General features: G+C 49.2%; 2 long non-coding RNA genes across 8 annotated transcripts in view; one reads left to right on the forward strand and one right to left on the reverse strand.

Moving 5' to 3' along the window:
- LOC143677108 (uncharacterized) lies at positions 1-11,043 on the reverse strand. Of its 6 annotated transcripts, none has more exons than XR_013172387.1 (6): positions 10,736-11,043; positions 10,567-10,655; positions 5,535-5,589; positions 2,994-3,187; positions 1,918-2,283; positions 1-523 (listed from the first exon to the last, which is right to left on the reverse strand). It is a non-coding gene; the product is annotated as an uncharacterized LOC143677108 (long non-coding RNA). The 6 variants fall into 6 exon arrangements; XR_013172388.1 differs by having other exon boundaries at positions 1,959-2,280; positions 10,736-11,029; XR_013172381.1 differs by having other exon boundaries at positions 1,918-2,280; positions 10,736-11,027.
- LOC143677120 (uncharacterized) overlaps positions 9,991-15,298 on the forward strand; it is a 27,458-nt gene continuing 22,150 nt past the window's right edge. Inside the window, exons 1-2 of one of the 2 annotated variants that reach the window (XR_013172390.1) lie at positions 9,991-10,845; positions 15,061-15,129. This is a non-coding gene — a long non-coding RNA (uncharacterized LOC143677120). The remainder of the gene's footprint in view (positions 10,846-15,060; positions 15,130-15,298) is intronic. The other variant, XR_013172389.1, reaches the window with a different exon arrangement.

Below are 15,298 nucleotides of genomic sequence, written 5' to 3' on the forward strand. Positions count from 1 at the left end.
AACAATCATTTTATTATGTTCATTGATTATAGAACTTTGAGCAGGGCACAGCAGGGTGGTTGGAGCTGACTTGAAAGTCTGGGGGACCTCAAAATGCTGGGGCTGAGAGAGCTGGGGCAAGAGCAGGCGCTTCCCAGATGTGCACTCAGGTCTGTACAGTGGTAGGGAAGGCTGGAAGGCCGAGCTCTTCAGGACCATCAGCTGGAGCACCCAGTGTGGCCAGGGGGGAGTCAGCAGCTCCAGGCTGCCTTTTATACCCAGCTCAGAAGTCACTTTGCTTCTTTCCTTCCATATTCCTTTAGTGGAAGCCATCACAGTCTGCCTAGATTCAAGGGGAGTGGCAGAGTCCCACCTCTCCTGGAGGAGTGTTGGAGCATTTGGGGCCATGCTTTAACACCACTACAGGTTGGCGAAGGCAGGAGGAGAACGCCACAAGCAGTCATTTTAAGCATTCACACACTGATCGATTATCAGGGTTCCAAACAGAATTCTCAAAGATTTATTTCCAGACTCTTCCTTCAACCTGCCAAGGAGAAATACAATGGACTGGAAGACTGAGGTGCAAGGTCAGCGGGAATTCCACGGGGTGGGTCAGGATAAAAGGAGAGGGAGTTATGAACATAACGTAAGAACATTCTCACATCACCGAGAGGAGGGTATGGTCAGTGCCTTGCTCACCCCAGCCTCGCCCAGAGGCTCAGCCAGGTGGGCCTGACCCCTCCACCCCGGCAGGATTTTCTCCCTTGTGGGGGCGTGACTATCCCCTGAGCCAGCTCCCAGCTCTTTGCAAAACCCCTCATAAATTAAGCTGGACCCCTTGAAAGGTCATAACCATATGCACTGATGTTTTCCATAGATCCAATTGTGCAGCAAGAGATAAAAAGAAACCCACGTATATAACTGAGTTATGCAGGAAATTCATATGCACAAGTAAGACCTTGAGTGCTATGGGCCCCTCCCAGCTCTCAGCACTGAAATAGTATCAAAAGCCTCAGGCACACTGCACTGGACCCCTCTGAGCAGGCAGATAAGCCTCTCCACACAGGCTCGGAGAATCCCAACCCACACTCTACCTGTTCTTGCATGCTTGTTTCTGCTTTAGTAGCAAAACAAAGCATGTCATCTGAGTTTTCATTCTCAACAATCCTTGAATCCTTCACTTTGCAGTCTGGCATAGTTCAACTCTAACTCCTGGCCTGGTTCACTGGAGCTGTGAGCCCCCCATCAACCCTACTGTCAACCCACCCCTGGCACCGCTGCCAAAGGAAACTCTCTTACATAACTTTAATTGGAGTAGCCTAAAAGTTCCTGTCATTTAGGCCTTTCCTGTCCTGTAGCTTGTACCTTGCATGGATTGGATTGTTGTCCCATTTTTATATTCCCTCCCTCTAGTGGAATTAAATATCCATTCCCTTTACCATGTGAATTTACCACTGGTCAGACAAGTCTACATCCTCATACATTCTCACCCAATTTACGCTGTCTTTGGGCACATGACTTGCTCTGGCTAGTGAAATACAGGAAAAGACATGATGAACAGTGACTTTAAATGTTCCTGTGTGGTTTGGTTTATCCTCTTGTGCCCTGGTTCCAGAACAAAATCCATGATTTGCAGATCAAAATCAAACCTGCAGCCTGAAAGAGCTGCCCCAGGCTACCTATAGTCCCATAAGCAAGAAAAATAAATACTTATTGTTGTAAGCAGTTGCAACAGTTTGGGGATTGCTTGTTATACAGCACAGGAAAAGCAAAAGCTGACTGATACAGATCCCATGGGGGAATATAGACTGCCTCATAGCCAGTTTTGTTAGCCCTTCTGAACTTATGCTTGGAGCTGAAGGTCTAACCCTGAAAGGCTGCTTATACCCTCCAGGGCAGCTCCTGCCTCAGCCCCCCCTTAGCTATACTCCCTCTCGCCTCGTGAGTAGCTGAGGATCCAGGCTTCCCTCAAAACAGACCTCACAGCTCATGGTAGATGAGACAGATGGTTTCTTATTGTGGATCATAAAACTGTTCAGAACTCAGATATTGTTTTCCCATCTTTCTCCCCTGATTAGGGAAGAAGTTCTGTGATGGAGAAAGCTGAAAGCTCAGTTGTCCAGTCCTTCATGACAGGGCTCAGTCTCTTTTATCCATGGCTGGTGTTTCTTAACCAGGTGGTGTATCTTGGAGGGCTGCCGATGTCAAAGGAGGGAAAAGGAATCAAAACCATGATCTCTCCCTGAAGCCTCTGTCGCCTGAATGTTGCTTGAAGTGAAGGGAAAGCAACCCTCACCTCACCTGCTTGGAGAAATAGGGAGGAAAAATACCACTGCATTCCAGCTTTTTTTCCAAAAACTTTCTCTTCCTAATTTAGCAAAACTTTTAAATCTCTGAGGGGGACGGGTATAAGGCTAAGGGTTTTTAAACATTTTTTGTTAGCCCCCTCTTTTGCAACTTCTGCCTACGCAGATGTTGTATCATCTCTAGAGGCAGTTGCCATAATTTCCTTTTCTCTCTGTATGTGTGTCCTGCTCCACTCCTCCAGAAGCAGAGTCCCTTCCTGCTCTATCCCCTTGAACGTGGACTGACCCTGTGACTGCCTTGAGTCCAAATGTGGCAGACGTGCTGCTGTGCTGGTCAGACGAGTTTAGGAGATCTAGCACCTTCTCCTTTTCCCTGGGAGAGACCAGCAGGCAGGTAAGAAGTCTGACTACTCAGTCCCCACCTGTGAGGGGGCTCAAGCCTCCCATGTGGGAAGGACCCACAAAGGAGAACTGGGCACCAGACTGACAGAAGAGCCAACGCCCCATCACATTGCCCTGGGGACCCCCGCCAAGCCATCCCAACCCGCCCCTAGCTCCTGGGCTCCCAGCTGAGGCTATCACACCTGGGGCAGAGGTGAGCCCTTATTCCCTCTGTGCTCTACAGGAATTTCTGGCCCAGTATTTTGAGAGCATAAAATAGTTGTTTTATGCCACTAAATCATGGTGCTTATTATGAAGGGTAAATACCTGAAGTGGTGGTCTCGCACTTCAGTTTGGGATGTGGGAGCACACATGGTTTTATCCTCAGCCTTTTGGAGCCTCAGCAACCCATTTTAGCATCTCTTTACATTTCAAAATCCTTGGAGAAAATGTAGATATCATGTTTTCTTAACCTTAGTGGTCTCTCTTACAAGATACTATCATCAGGAAGGAAGGAGTTTCTAAAAATAAAATTTTGGCAATCAGCAACAGGCGGCCTCCTGACTTTTGGAGCCCTGGGGCAAAAGGACAGCTAGAGACCACATGGCCTCTGTGTAAATGCCTGGAGGCTGTACCATCAGGCGAGTGACCTTTAAAATAAAATGGATTCTAGCTTCAGGCTTTGAAGATACACCTGTCCAATGCCCTGAAGTCCAGGTTTGCATTCAGAACTCTCAGACTCTGGGATCCCAGCCTAGAAGGTAGGAGGTCAGGGACAGTCGCCCTGTCCTGGCCATACCTCTGCCCCATAGCCTGGCCCCATCCTCCAGCCACCCTCAGCCCTTTCCTGTGATCCCGGGGAGGGGATTCTCCCTCCCCACACACGTGGACCACCCAGCACACAGGCCAAGTTCCCCCCACCACTGGAAGGTATGTCCTCTTAGCCCGGGGGACTTCCTGCCCCACAGAAGGGTCAGCACCGGATGATGACAGAGGGCAGCCCTCGAAGGCCGCCCTGCCACGTCCGGGTGGAATGGATTGTGTCCCCTCTAAGGGGACACAATCCCAGAGGGACAGCACAGAGCAGCAAGCCCTGTGGCTGCACCGTGACCTCTCAGAGCAGCCCGATTCAAAGGGTGCGATGGAGGGGAGGGGGCCCAGATCCAGTAAGAAGCACCCCAAGAGGCCGGGCCTGGTAGGAAAAACGCTGGGGAGGCCCAGAGGGAGCCGCGGCTCGTGCGGACGCCCGCGGGAGTGGGCTCTGGGGCGCGTCCCACCGGGCCATGCAGAGAGCGGACGGGCCGCTGTGTGGTCTCCTGGCCCCTCTGGAAGGTTCCCTGAGGAAGGCGGGTCTGCTCGAGAGGCAGGTGCCTCCCGGATCAACTTCAGCGGGGAGTCCGCAGCCCGCCCCTCCTGTGGTTGCTGACTGGGTAAGCCGGGGAGACGCCGCCCGGGTGGCAGCGTCCGCAGGGACCTTGGTATCCGGAGTCAAAGGGGGATCGCTGTCTACCTGGATGGTGCGTCTGGAAACGGTTAGGACTCCTCCTACTTATCATCTGCTTGGATCAGGAAATCACAGAGAACCTAAGGCTGGAACGGCCCAGGGAACCTCGTGATAGAACAATCAATGTTCGGGAGAATCTTTGCAACCTGTAACGTGGGCTACAACAGATGCAGTAGCATTGAGATTAATTATATGTATATTTGCATATGATTTTATGTATGTAAAGTTTAGGGTGGGAAGACCTGGCTTAATAGGGATTCCTGTGAAGAAACCTGAGCCGCTTCAGGTGAAGTGTGAGTTCCTGTGACCCTGCAGCCTAGGGAAGAGGGCCTGGGCCTGGACCTTGGAAGACGCAGAGGGAAACGCAGCCAAGACCTGAGCAGAGGTGGCGGCAGCTCTGCAGCTGTCTGTGCCGGTCAGACCGCGCCTGGGGGCAGGGCCTCGTGTTTTGTCTCCATTTTTTAATGGGCATATTAATAACTGGATCAGGTCCAGGTCAGGTGCAGGGGGAGGTGGCTCAAATGACCTGACCCTGGGAACCACATCAGTTAGAACCAGTTGGAGCAGCGCAAGATTTCGAGTCTGAAAGGAGAAGGATTGTGCCAGACTTGCAAGCTGTCTTCTAATATTTGAGGAGCTGTCATGGGGAAGAAGTAATAGATTTATTCTATGGCACTGTAGGGGGTAAGATGACGGTGAAAGGATGAAAATTACAGAAAGGGCTTCAACTCAATACAGGTAAGGATTTTTGAAAATCAATGCCTTATGGAGTCATTAGGTTCCCATGCCTGGACGTGTCTGCTCAGGGATATTGCAAAGGTTTTTTTGAATCTAACGAGATACTCGAACTCAACACAGTGGAGGATGCCTAATGGTGGAAATTTCAAGAACTGGGGCAGGCTGCAATGCTCATCGAATTATACCATGAAGGCAGTGGTCTACTGCCCCTAACAGTAATGAAAGGGGTGGCTCTGGTCCCAGAATTAGATTACTTTTCCCCTTTATTTTGCAAAGGTTTGCAATAAATCAGTATCTTTGTTACCCCAGAATGAGGTTCTGGCTTTTCGTACTGGCAACAACAATTTCTCATTTGATTGTAATGACATTGGAATAAAATTAACTCATTTTCCATATGGTCAGGTGTGCAGGCCAGCCCCCGATCTGATTCCCTTTTCCCGGATTGCAGCGCTTTGTGTGTTTCCACATCTGCACTGCTCGAGGTCCCCTATTTATAGCCGATGAGAGGTTGAGATCACCCAGGGGCTGACTTCTACTCCTTCCCCATAAACCCCTCAGCAGCTATAAAAACTGGTTGTTTTCTAGAAATTGTACCTCTATTATTTTTCATATACACAATGTGGTACCTGCAAAGATGGATCTGGGCTGACCTTGTAAAACTGTGATTTGGTTTTTCTTTCACTGCAAAGAGCACAAATGATGAAAATCAGATGGAGCTTGAGGTCAGGAGAGGTAGTTTGCCAGAGGAGTTGTACTCAGGGGATGGGAAAATAACAATGGACTTGCACGTCTTCAGGCTAAGCCACTAATTATTGTGAAATGGATCTTTTCCGGGGGCAACAGTTGAACCTGTGAATTTACATAAACATACGGGGAGCTCTTGGGTATTTGGGACCCTGGGGGGGTGGATGAAAAAGTCCCAAATGCTTAGGGGGCTGGCTTTCCTGAGAATGCAACTCATTTTCCCTACGAGCTCTGGGAAGCATCGACTCCAGCCAATTCTTTCAGGGATCAGAAATGTCAGTAGACTGTGCCTAAGCAGAGACCCGTCACCAGCCTGAGATGTAGACAGGCGCCTGCTGCCTTCATCGGAGGCTGTTAGTTCCTCAAAATGAAGCTGGCTCTTGGCCACGTGATAAGTTATAATTGCATTTACTTTCTCACCCCCCACTCCCAAGTCCCCTTTTGGGCGTGAAAAAATGCCTTTTCAAGGTTTTAAAAAATTCTGACGATCTGAGAAGAGAAGTAACCTCATAGATGTCATAGATGAGTATTTTTTACCTCATTGATGAGCTATTGATAGGGGTTAACTGGGAAATAGCACGTTTGTTCTCCCCAAAAGAGCAATAAAGAATTGGTCCTGTGGCTTGAGGGATACCACTCCCTTTTTTTCCTAGACGTTTAGGAAGATGTAGGAAGATGTAGGAAGATTAGGCCACGCACTGAATGTTTTGCCTTTGGAAGCTGTCTCTCTGCATCATGGAGTTACCTCCTCCTGTAAGGGCAGCCCAGCTGTGTACCACACGTGTGTGCATGTGTGTGTGCACCTGGGAAGGCCAGGTGGGGGTGTCAGGGGACCGGGCAGCTTCTTGGCAGTGCAAATTGAGCAAATAGAAGGCTTCTTGGCCCCCAAATTATACAAAATCTGAGCTGGGAACCAAAAGGGACCTCAGAAATGACCTCGCTGCCTGTCGAAATCTGCTGGGGAACTTTAAAAAATACGACCTTCCAATGCCAGGAACCTTAAATCAAACCACTGGAATGAGAATTTCTCCGGATGAGGCCACAGATATTTGCATTTTTAAACCCCCCAGGTAATTCTGGTATACATCAGCATCAAAGAACACTGACCCCATCTTCATCTCACATTTAAGAAAGCAAACATCTTAGGGACTGCGTGCCTTTCTTCAGCTCACACGTTTGTCTAGTACGAGGAGTGGAGTTTCGGCTTTTTAAATACCCGTAAGCCAGAGGAGGGAGATATGCAGTTATTTTGGTGTCACCAGCTCTCCCACAATTCCACATTTCCTGCTTTTGTCGGGGTGAACAACCCATTGCGATCCTCTGGGCTTCTGCTGCCCTCCAAACGCCTCCCCTCCCTTTAGCTCTTCAGCTTTTAGAAAAGACCCAGGCTCGCTAACGATAATTCCTAAGAATAACTCCATGTAATTCTCTTCCCAGGATATACACATTGGAACATATTTCCAAGCCTTTGAGGTCACTTCATGCTTCTGGAATCTCGGTTTTCTCACTTGCAAAATAGGATTTGATTCAAGGATGTGATTCTCCCCATGAAATTTTAGGGCTTCGCTAACGGGTAGAGGAGGAATCCCCTTTGAAGAGGATACCTTTGGTAATCCTTGAGGTCGGATGCAGATGCCCCTTGCCGGCCTTTGGATGCAGGTGTGAGCTCACCGCCGGGACATCTCCTGTGCCGCTGAGGTCCCCAGGCCACAACCTGGCATTCGTGTCGCTGGCACCCAAGTCAGCTCTTCCAAGCTCCTTCAGGAGTCTGCAGCGAGTTGGCAGCTCCCTAAGAGGCAAACGTGGGCTGAGTCCCACCCCCACCGCAGCAGAAAAGAAAACAAATGGTAATGTTTGAGCTGAAGAGAGAGAAAGGAAATTTATAAAGTGTGTACAGGGTTTTATCGATGCATAGCAAGCTGACAGATGCTTTAAATCTTGTGTTTTTTAATACAATTTTATAACTGTGAATTTTTCTATAAGCTTTTATTATTTTTATAATCAGAAACACAAATGAATATTTCTAAAGAGCAGAGCAAGGGCTGGAGGTCCCGAAGCAGCCTCTCTGTCCCGCTGGAAGCCAGCCAGCCTCAATCCATTTCTTTACTTGGAGCTTGCTGTTCAAAGTACAACTGCTCTTGGAAAGGGGGCTTGTGAAGCCTGTGGAAGCATTTTGTGTCTCAGTGTGGTGGAATTTTTTTTTTTGCATGGGCAGGCACCAGGAATCAGTGTGGTGGAATTTGTGAGACCCCCGCCTTGGGAGCAGTTTTGGTGATAGGGCAATGGGACTGGGTGCTAAATGCAAGAAGAGGGGCTGCGGGGGTGGCTGGGCTCTGTGGTCAGTTGATCGCTTATTGATGTTTTCTTATCCTAGCCATGATGTGAGAATTGTTCTCAGGCTTTGGAAACCAGCTTGCTCACGGCAGAGAGGGTTGAGTGAAGGCTTTACTCCTATCAGCCCACTTTTGCCAAGAAGATGGAGGGCCCCTGTTGATCTCCAGGTAGAACAAGTTAGGGAAATGATGAGTACAACTTTCTTCCTCTCTGCATGTCCCAATAAAGTGGCTGTAGTTAGAAATAACTGAGAAAAGGAATTATGGGACATATGGTGAGAGGGCAGCCACACGGGGGTCATTTTTGTGCACAAGAAGCTGATTCAAGCTTCAATGAGATACAAACTGCACTTGAGATATATAGCCATGGCCAAAACAGATACAATTCCTTCTTCAAGGAGCTTATATTATAGTGCAGGGAGGGAGTTGACAAACAACAAACATAAAAAAGAAGTAAATTATAATGGAATAACAAAAGGCACTAAGTGCTAAGGAAAAAAGCAAGGGATAAGGAGATGCAGCAAGGCTGGAATAGATCCTATTCGGGCCTCGGGGGTGGGGTGGGGTGGGGTGGGGGAGAGGTTCAGTCCCTAGGCTTCCTTTGCCCTTCCTTGGAGGGGAATGAGACATAGCCAGAGGAGGACTGGATGCCTTGGAGGAGGGCAGATTCCTCCCACCGGGGGCGAGTGGGTTGTTGGCAGGGGCGAGATGCAATTGTCCAGATCAGGAGGTTCATCCTTGAGGGCTGGTGAGCTGGAGGAAAAGGCTCAGCCCGTTCTCTCGGGCTGGATGACCTAATAAGGCTTCTTGCCTTGGCGTCCTTCGAGCCTGGCCTGAGAGAGGACTCCCTGTTCTCCCTGGCAGACAGGCCAAGTCCACAGTGTTTAGGGTTTCTGAGCACCACGGAGTGTTCCAGCCAAGGATGCCACGTGACCCTCCGTGCATGTGGGTGGGAAAGGAGGGCGCTGGGAAGGGACCTTCCCATTTCAGTCCCTGGCCCCTGACTCAGCTGAGGCCAGGCAAGGAGATGGGGCAAGAAAGGATGCTGGGGCTTGAGCTGTATATAGGAAACGTTTCCAAAGTAGCTCAAGCTAAGGAGGAAGATAATTGAGAAGGCAAAGAAAATAAAGGCCTACTGAAGCCAGATATTTGGGGATGGAAGGCCTTTCTGTAGGACTTTTGTGACCTTCAGAGCATTTACTCCTATAGGACCTCATTTGGCCCAGGCATCCCTGCAGGAACTCACCAAGTTATAGGTCTTGCCTTGCGTCTTTCCCATATAGGAGAGAATACAGGGGAACAGGGACTCCTCCTCTGGGCAGAGGAAAATGGCTGGTTTGTTTCCTATTTCTTTTAGGTCTTTAGCATACTGGCTTTGGAAACACCCAATCCAGCCCTCTCATTTACAGAGAGGAAGCCGAGGCCTTCTGTCAGTCCAAATTCTACACCATCCTTCACTGGATTTCTGATGTGTAAGGTTTGCAAGGCTTGTCTCTGCTCTGCCTCACATAAATAAAAGGAAGGAACAGAAGTTTGTTTCTCTGTGTCTTGAGCCATTTAATAGCTCACTTTAATCTCCATTTTGAGGATGGTTTCATTGACAGATGGAAAATCAAAGCCAGTGTGAGCTCCGTGGCTGTCAGCAATCTTTATGCCTCAGTGGGAGGGGCACTGAGTCCTGGAGCTGGGATTTTCCGGGAAAGCCACCCTGTATCATAGCCCCTTGTGGAATGACTCGCCAGGTGTGATCACTCACAGGTATGCACATGCCCTGGGCCTGCCTGAGGCCTGGGGACCGGAGGAACATTCTTTCAGGTGGGCCCTGTGCAGGTGTGTTTTCAGCATCATGCGCTACTGCAGGTTTGGACTGGAGATGTGCTGGAGTGCGAATCCTTTTCCTACCTGAGGGGTGCAGGCACCGTCCCAGCTTGCTTGTTAACTGCCCTTTGACCTTTGACCTCCCCCTTCCGGGCCCTTTGTTTACATCATTGGAATGAGGGCAGAGCCCAGAGACCCCAGAGAAAGCTGGGGGCTGGGGCCAGAAGGAAGGTGAAGAGGGTCCCAGGATGGGGCCCCAGCTGCCACGCTGACTTCATCCCTAGCACTTCTAGCTTTGTTTCCACACTAACACAACAGCACAACATTACATGGCACAATATCAACAATAAACAAACTGAACAGAGCATACAACACAACGCAACCAACGTCACCATAACATAGCATGACGTAAAACACAACATAAAACATTACATAGCATGACACACTATAAATCAAAACATGATACACCACAACACAACACAATATTATACAACATAACATAATAACATAACATAAAACCCAACATGGAATAACATAACAATACAATATAAAACACAAAACAACATAACATACCACTGCACAGCATAACGTAATGTAGCATACTGTGACATAGTACAACGTAACATATAGTGTAATATCATGTAACAACATAGCATAGCAGGACATAATGGACTTCAGTATCAACCCATACTTAAAAGAAAGGTTCCACTGCCTAAAAAGACTGAAAACACCCGACTTAAGTGACATCTGGGACATCTCTTACCATGGATAATCTATGATGCTATTACTCATTAGTCAGCCTTGAGCAGTGTTAGAGGAGTCCGGCCCCGGTGAGTTTGCTTGCTAAGAAGCCTGAAAAAGAATGCCAAGAATTCAGGGTTAGAAAAACACCCTGTAGCTCTTCCTTTATCTGGAGAGCAAAACCAACTCACCTGACAGAATTGTGGTGCTCTAGCAACGGGCCAGTGTGGGGAGGGCATTTTATAATTTATTTTTCCAAGCCAGTGCTAGCAGTCATCATCCTTATGACACACCTGAGCAGGTGAGGCCAGCACCAACCTGGTGGGGTGTGAGCCGGTGGGTGGTCGAAGTCCTGGGCAGCATCTGAGGCCAGTTGCCAGGCATAGATGGGATATTTGCATTTCTTATTGTTTATGAGCAAACCTAAAGATCTGTGACACCTGGTGATATGGAGAGCCCTGCCATAACAACAGTGGTGGCACCCCCAAATGCAGTCTCTTGCCTTATTAAAGGTTAAGTGAAATGGTCAAGGGTGAGCTGGGTTGAAGGGAAGCTGTTGGGGTCCAGCCAAACACACTCCTCTTGGACAGAGATGTTTGTCACCCTCCTCCCTAGCCTCCTCCCCGTCTGAATCAGGGCCTGGGCTGTGTATGGGGCCCATCTGAAATTTTTTTTTATGGGGGGGTGCATGGTCCAGGAATCGAACCCAGGTCTCCCACATGAAAGATAGACATCCTAACCGCTGACCTACCCGTGCACCCCCAATTGCAATTTCTGTAATCACATTTGTGAGGGGTTTGTTATCAGGCAAGGCAATATTGGAATTTCAGACTGCAGCATCACCATGGTAGGCGAGGTGCTTGGTCAAATCAACATTTACATCTCAGGATGGTTTCATGGCTCCAGGCTCCAGTCCATACATATTTACTGAGGATGCTGGACTCTGTTCTAGAAGCTGGGGTTATGTCCATGAGCCAAGCAGACACGACTCCCTGCTTTCAAGGAGCTGATATTCTGTTGTGCAGTTGACCTGCCACCTGCTCAAGTCTTCCACCTCTCAGGAGGAAGGCATGCCCACCTATGTGTCTTTGGGGGGAGTCGTAGCCTTTAGAGGCTGGAGTTTGGGCCCTGGGGCCAGGACATTGGGGTTCAGAGCCCTTGCTTCTCCGCGGGCTGGCTTCCGTCCTTAGGTGAAGGAGATCACCTCCGAGGCACAGCCCCTTTCCCCATGTGGGAGAGGGGACAGTGAAGAGAAATCATGGCTGCAACCAGGCTCAAACACGACGAAGGCTTGGAGTGCGTGGAGTGGCCCCAGGTGCCAGGAGAGCAGCTCGCTGCTGTGCCTGTGCTCTGTTGGCACCGCTTGCCCCGTTTGCTGTCCGTGGCGTGATGTCTGGGGAGAGCTTCAATGGGTTTGGTGCTGTCAGACCTTCGGATCTCCTCTGCTGCTGTCAGGGAAGAGAGTGCTGGCTGAGCCCAGGTCTGCAAGGACAGCCCGGCCTCCCTGGGCAGGCGGCCAGATTGCTGCCCCTACCTGCAGATGGGCACCCCTCGGGGAGCTTTGGCTTTTCTGACTTGGCCAGACACCTTTCTGGGTGAGAAGACTCGTGGCCCTCGCCCTCTGTCCCACCCCGTGGCAGACTCTCTGTAGCCTGATGGGTGTAGAGGCCACTGGGTCTGAGGCCCAACCCTGCCTTGAGTGGACTGTGGGACCTGAGGCAAAACGCTTTACATCTCTGGGCCTCAGTTTCCTCACCAGTAAAATGGAGCTAATGCTAACCACCAGAAGGTTTTCTGAGGGGTCAATGAGGTTAGAAGGTGGAAGGCAATAATATAATGCAATGTAATGCAGTAATATAGTCCAACAGAATCTAAAATAATAGAAATGTAAGGCGCTGTGCTACTCAAGCCATATAGCACAGTTTTAGTCTGTCCAATCTTTGGAAACTCTGACCTTCAAGGGCATCTGACCTTGCTGATTCCCACTTCTTTAAGTCTTGCCTCCTAACCTCCACCTAGCACCCTTGGCTCCTTCTGCGATCATGAAGCCAGGGGTGATGCTGGTGGCACAGCTCCCACAGTCATCAGACTGAAAGCTTCTCAAGGCAGGGACCCTCTTTTACCTCTTCCTCGGATCCTAGCATGGAAGACACACTCCACAAATGCTTATTCCTGTACCGGTGAATGAGAAGCCGGCACCTCCCTCCTGAAAGCCTGTTTATTTTGTGTCGTGTCAGGGCATTGTTTCTGAAACTGTTGCTCAGAGATCTAAATTTAGGCTTTCCTTCTGCCAGGAGCCATGGCATGCTTTGGAGATTTATTCCTTAAGGCTCAGCTTTCCTTCTTGGGTGGTTAGAGACACGGCCAAGTAGCCACATCTGGACAGCTTTCGGGTCAGCGTCTCTGACGGAGGCTCTGGGTGAGCACAAGGTCCCTCCTGTGCCCTGTGATTCCAGGGCCGGACCCTCAAGCCCCTGCCTGGAGCTCCCAGGCCATCTGCCCTGTGCCTTCCTGCCCTCGGCAGTGCACAGAGCTCTTCCCAGGGACGGGTGGTGATGAGAACCCATGGCCCAGTGGTCTCTGCAATTGGGCTGGCCTGGGAACTGGAAGCTACAGGGGATTCTGCAGACACCACTGGCAGGAAAGTCCAGTTATTAAAGTCGAATGGAGAGGCAAGGCTGGCTTGGGGTAATGTGTCCAAAGCACCAACTTGCACCTGACTGAGTATTAAAAAAAAATGAAGACATTAATACCTAATGTAGGAAACAGCCTGCCAGTGCAGGTCAGGATAATTACTTTAACCCTCCAGCCTCCATTTTCATGAGGATCTGACTAGAATCAACCACGTAAGAAGAATCTCCAGATTAGTCTGGGCAGGAAAAGCAGAACAATGAGCACAGAGGCTATGGATATTGATGAGGACCAAGGAGAAAATAGAAGAAACATTCCCCCAGGCCTCCAGGTATGATGAGATGGGGTCTGCAGGATGGACAGGAAACCCATCTCCTCACCCTGGCTTCCCACTGGCCGCCACGTCATCATTGCCTAATCAGTGAGTCTCAGCTGTCCTCTGGTAATGAGCTGCAGGGTGCATTTGCATCATGGCACACTCAGGCTGGGGTGCTGATAAAATGGGCATGGCTGCCATAAACCGTGCCTTCTAGTGGTCAAGCTTATGGGTAGCCACCCCGTCGCACCCCTGGAATCTAGGCTGGCCCTGCCACTGGTTTTAACCCACAGACTGGGCGGGAAGTTGGCCCCTACCAATGGCGGGTCCAGGGCCTCTGAAGGCCTCGCAGTCCCTGCTTGTGCAGTTTGGGATACTCTGGGCCTCCATATAAGAAGTCCAGCGACCCGAGAAGAGACCGCAGGAGAGCCATGTGCAGAAGCCGGGTGGAGAGGTCACGGCCCTGAGACTGCACGGAGAGAAGTCCAGCCAGCCCCACGCCCCAGCGGAGTCCAGCCAGCAGCAGAGTGAGAGCTGGGTGCACCCGGCCACGTCCCCGGTGCCCAGACAGGCAGAGGAGCCACCCAGCATAGCCCAGTCCCAATGGCGGAATCATGAGAAATAACATGGTCGTTGTTTTTTTGTAATTTAAAAAAATTTTTATTTTAATTATTTTTAGAGCAAACCTGGAGGTTCACTCAACAACAATCATAATTGTACATTAAAGTCTGTTCTTCACAGAGACTCAGTTTTCCAGGCAGAAGAGAGTTGGTGGTCTTGAGCTTCTCTATGGAGTCCCAGGCTGACTTCCCGAGTATTCCCTGCTTGCAATCCCTTTGGGATCCCAAGCCAGTAATAGAGCAGAAGCCCAAACCTACTGCCTGGGGCAGCTAAATTAAAGTCACTTTGGGAGTGGCTGCCAAGACAGTCTTGTCACTTAGAACTCCTGCCCCAGAGGTGGAGTGGGCCTGGGCTCAAGATCAAGTTTGCACTAAAGTATTACTTGGGTTTTCACAAAGAACTTCAGTTAAAAGCAGAAAAGAATTTCAGAACAGAACTGTACTCTCTGCCCGTCCCATACTTAGGAGAAAGCATTAAAAATGTACCACCTCCTAGGAATTAGATCAGCCAACCTTTACCAACAAATTATAGTAGTTGTTTGAGGCCATTAAGTTTTGATGAGTTCTATTATGGAGTTTTAACAACTAAAACTAATGCAGTTTTGAGGAGAGAGGCTGAAACCACCTCCAACAGGGACACTTGAGTATCTCACCATGCCTTGGTGGGAAACTGCTTTTCTTGATTTTTTGAAGAGGGTAGGATATGGGCTTTGGAGCGAGAACTTGGCTAGGGAATAAGGAGACCTGAATTCTAAGCCAGTGTCTGCCACTAACTTTATCATCAGCAAATCTTTTACTCTCTCTGAGCCTCGGTTTCATTCAAAGCGTTCATTGTGATATCTGGTGGTGTCCTTTCATCTCATCATCTCTTAGAAGCCACCGTAACAAGATGCTTCTTCATATGGGCAAAAGTCACAGTAACTGAAAGCATATTCTTAATCACCCACAGGATGTGAGGCTCTATTGTTCCAGCAGACAAGAGGAAATGAATTCAGTGGATCCTAGGTCATTGGATCAGGTCATTTTTATCTCAACTATAAATATGTATATGACTGAATGTGTGCCTGTGTGATTTTCATGTAAGCATCTTAAGTAAACATCTTTTTAAAAATAGTAAAAATATTTATGACCATCTGGTGTGAGCAGTTTTTACCTCATGGTGAAAAGGAATGAAGTTCTGACACAGG

This window comes from Tamandua tetradactyla, chromosome 1 (assembly GCF_023851605.1).
Source record: "Tamandua tetradactyla isolate mTamTet1 chromosome 1, mTamTet1.pri, whole genome shotgun sequence".
NCBI classification, from domain to species: Eukaryota; Metazoa; Chordata; class Mammalia; order Pilosa; family Myrmecophagidae; genus Tamandua; species Tamandua tetradactyla.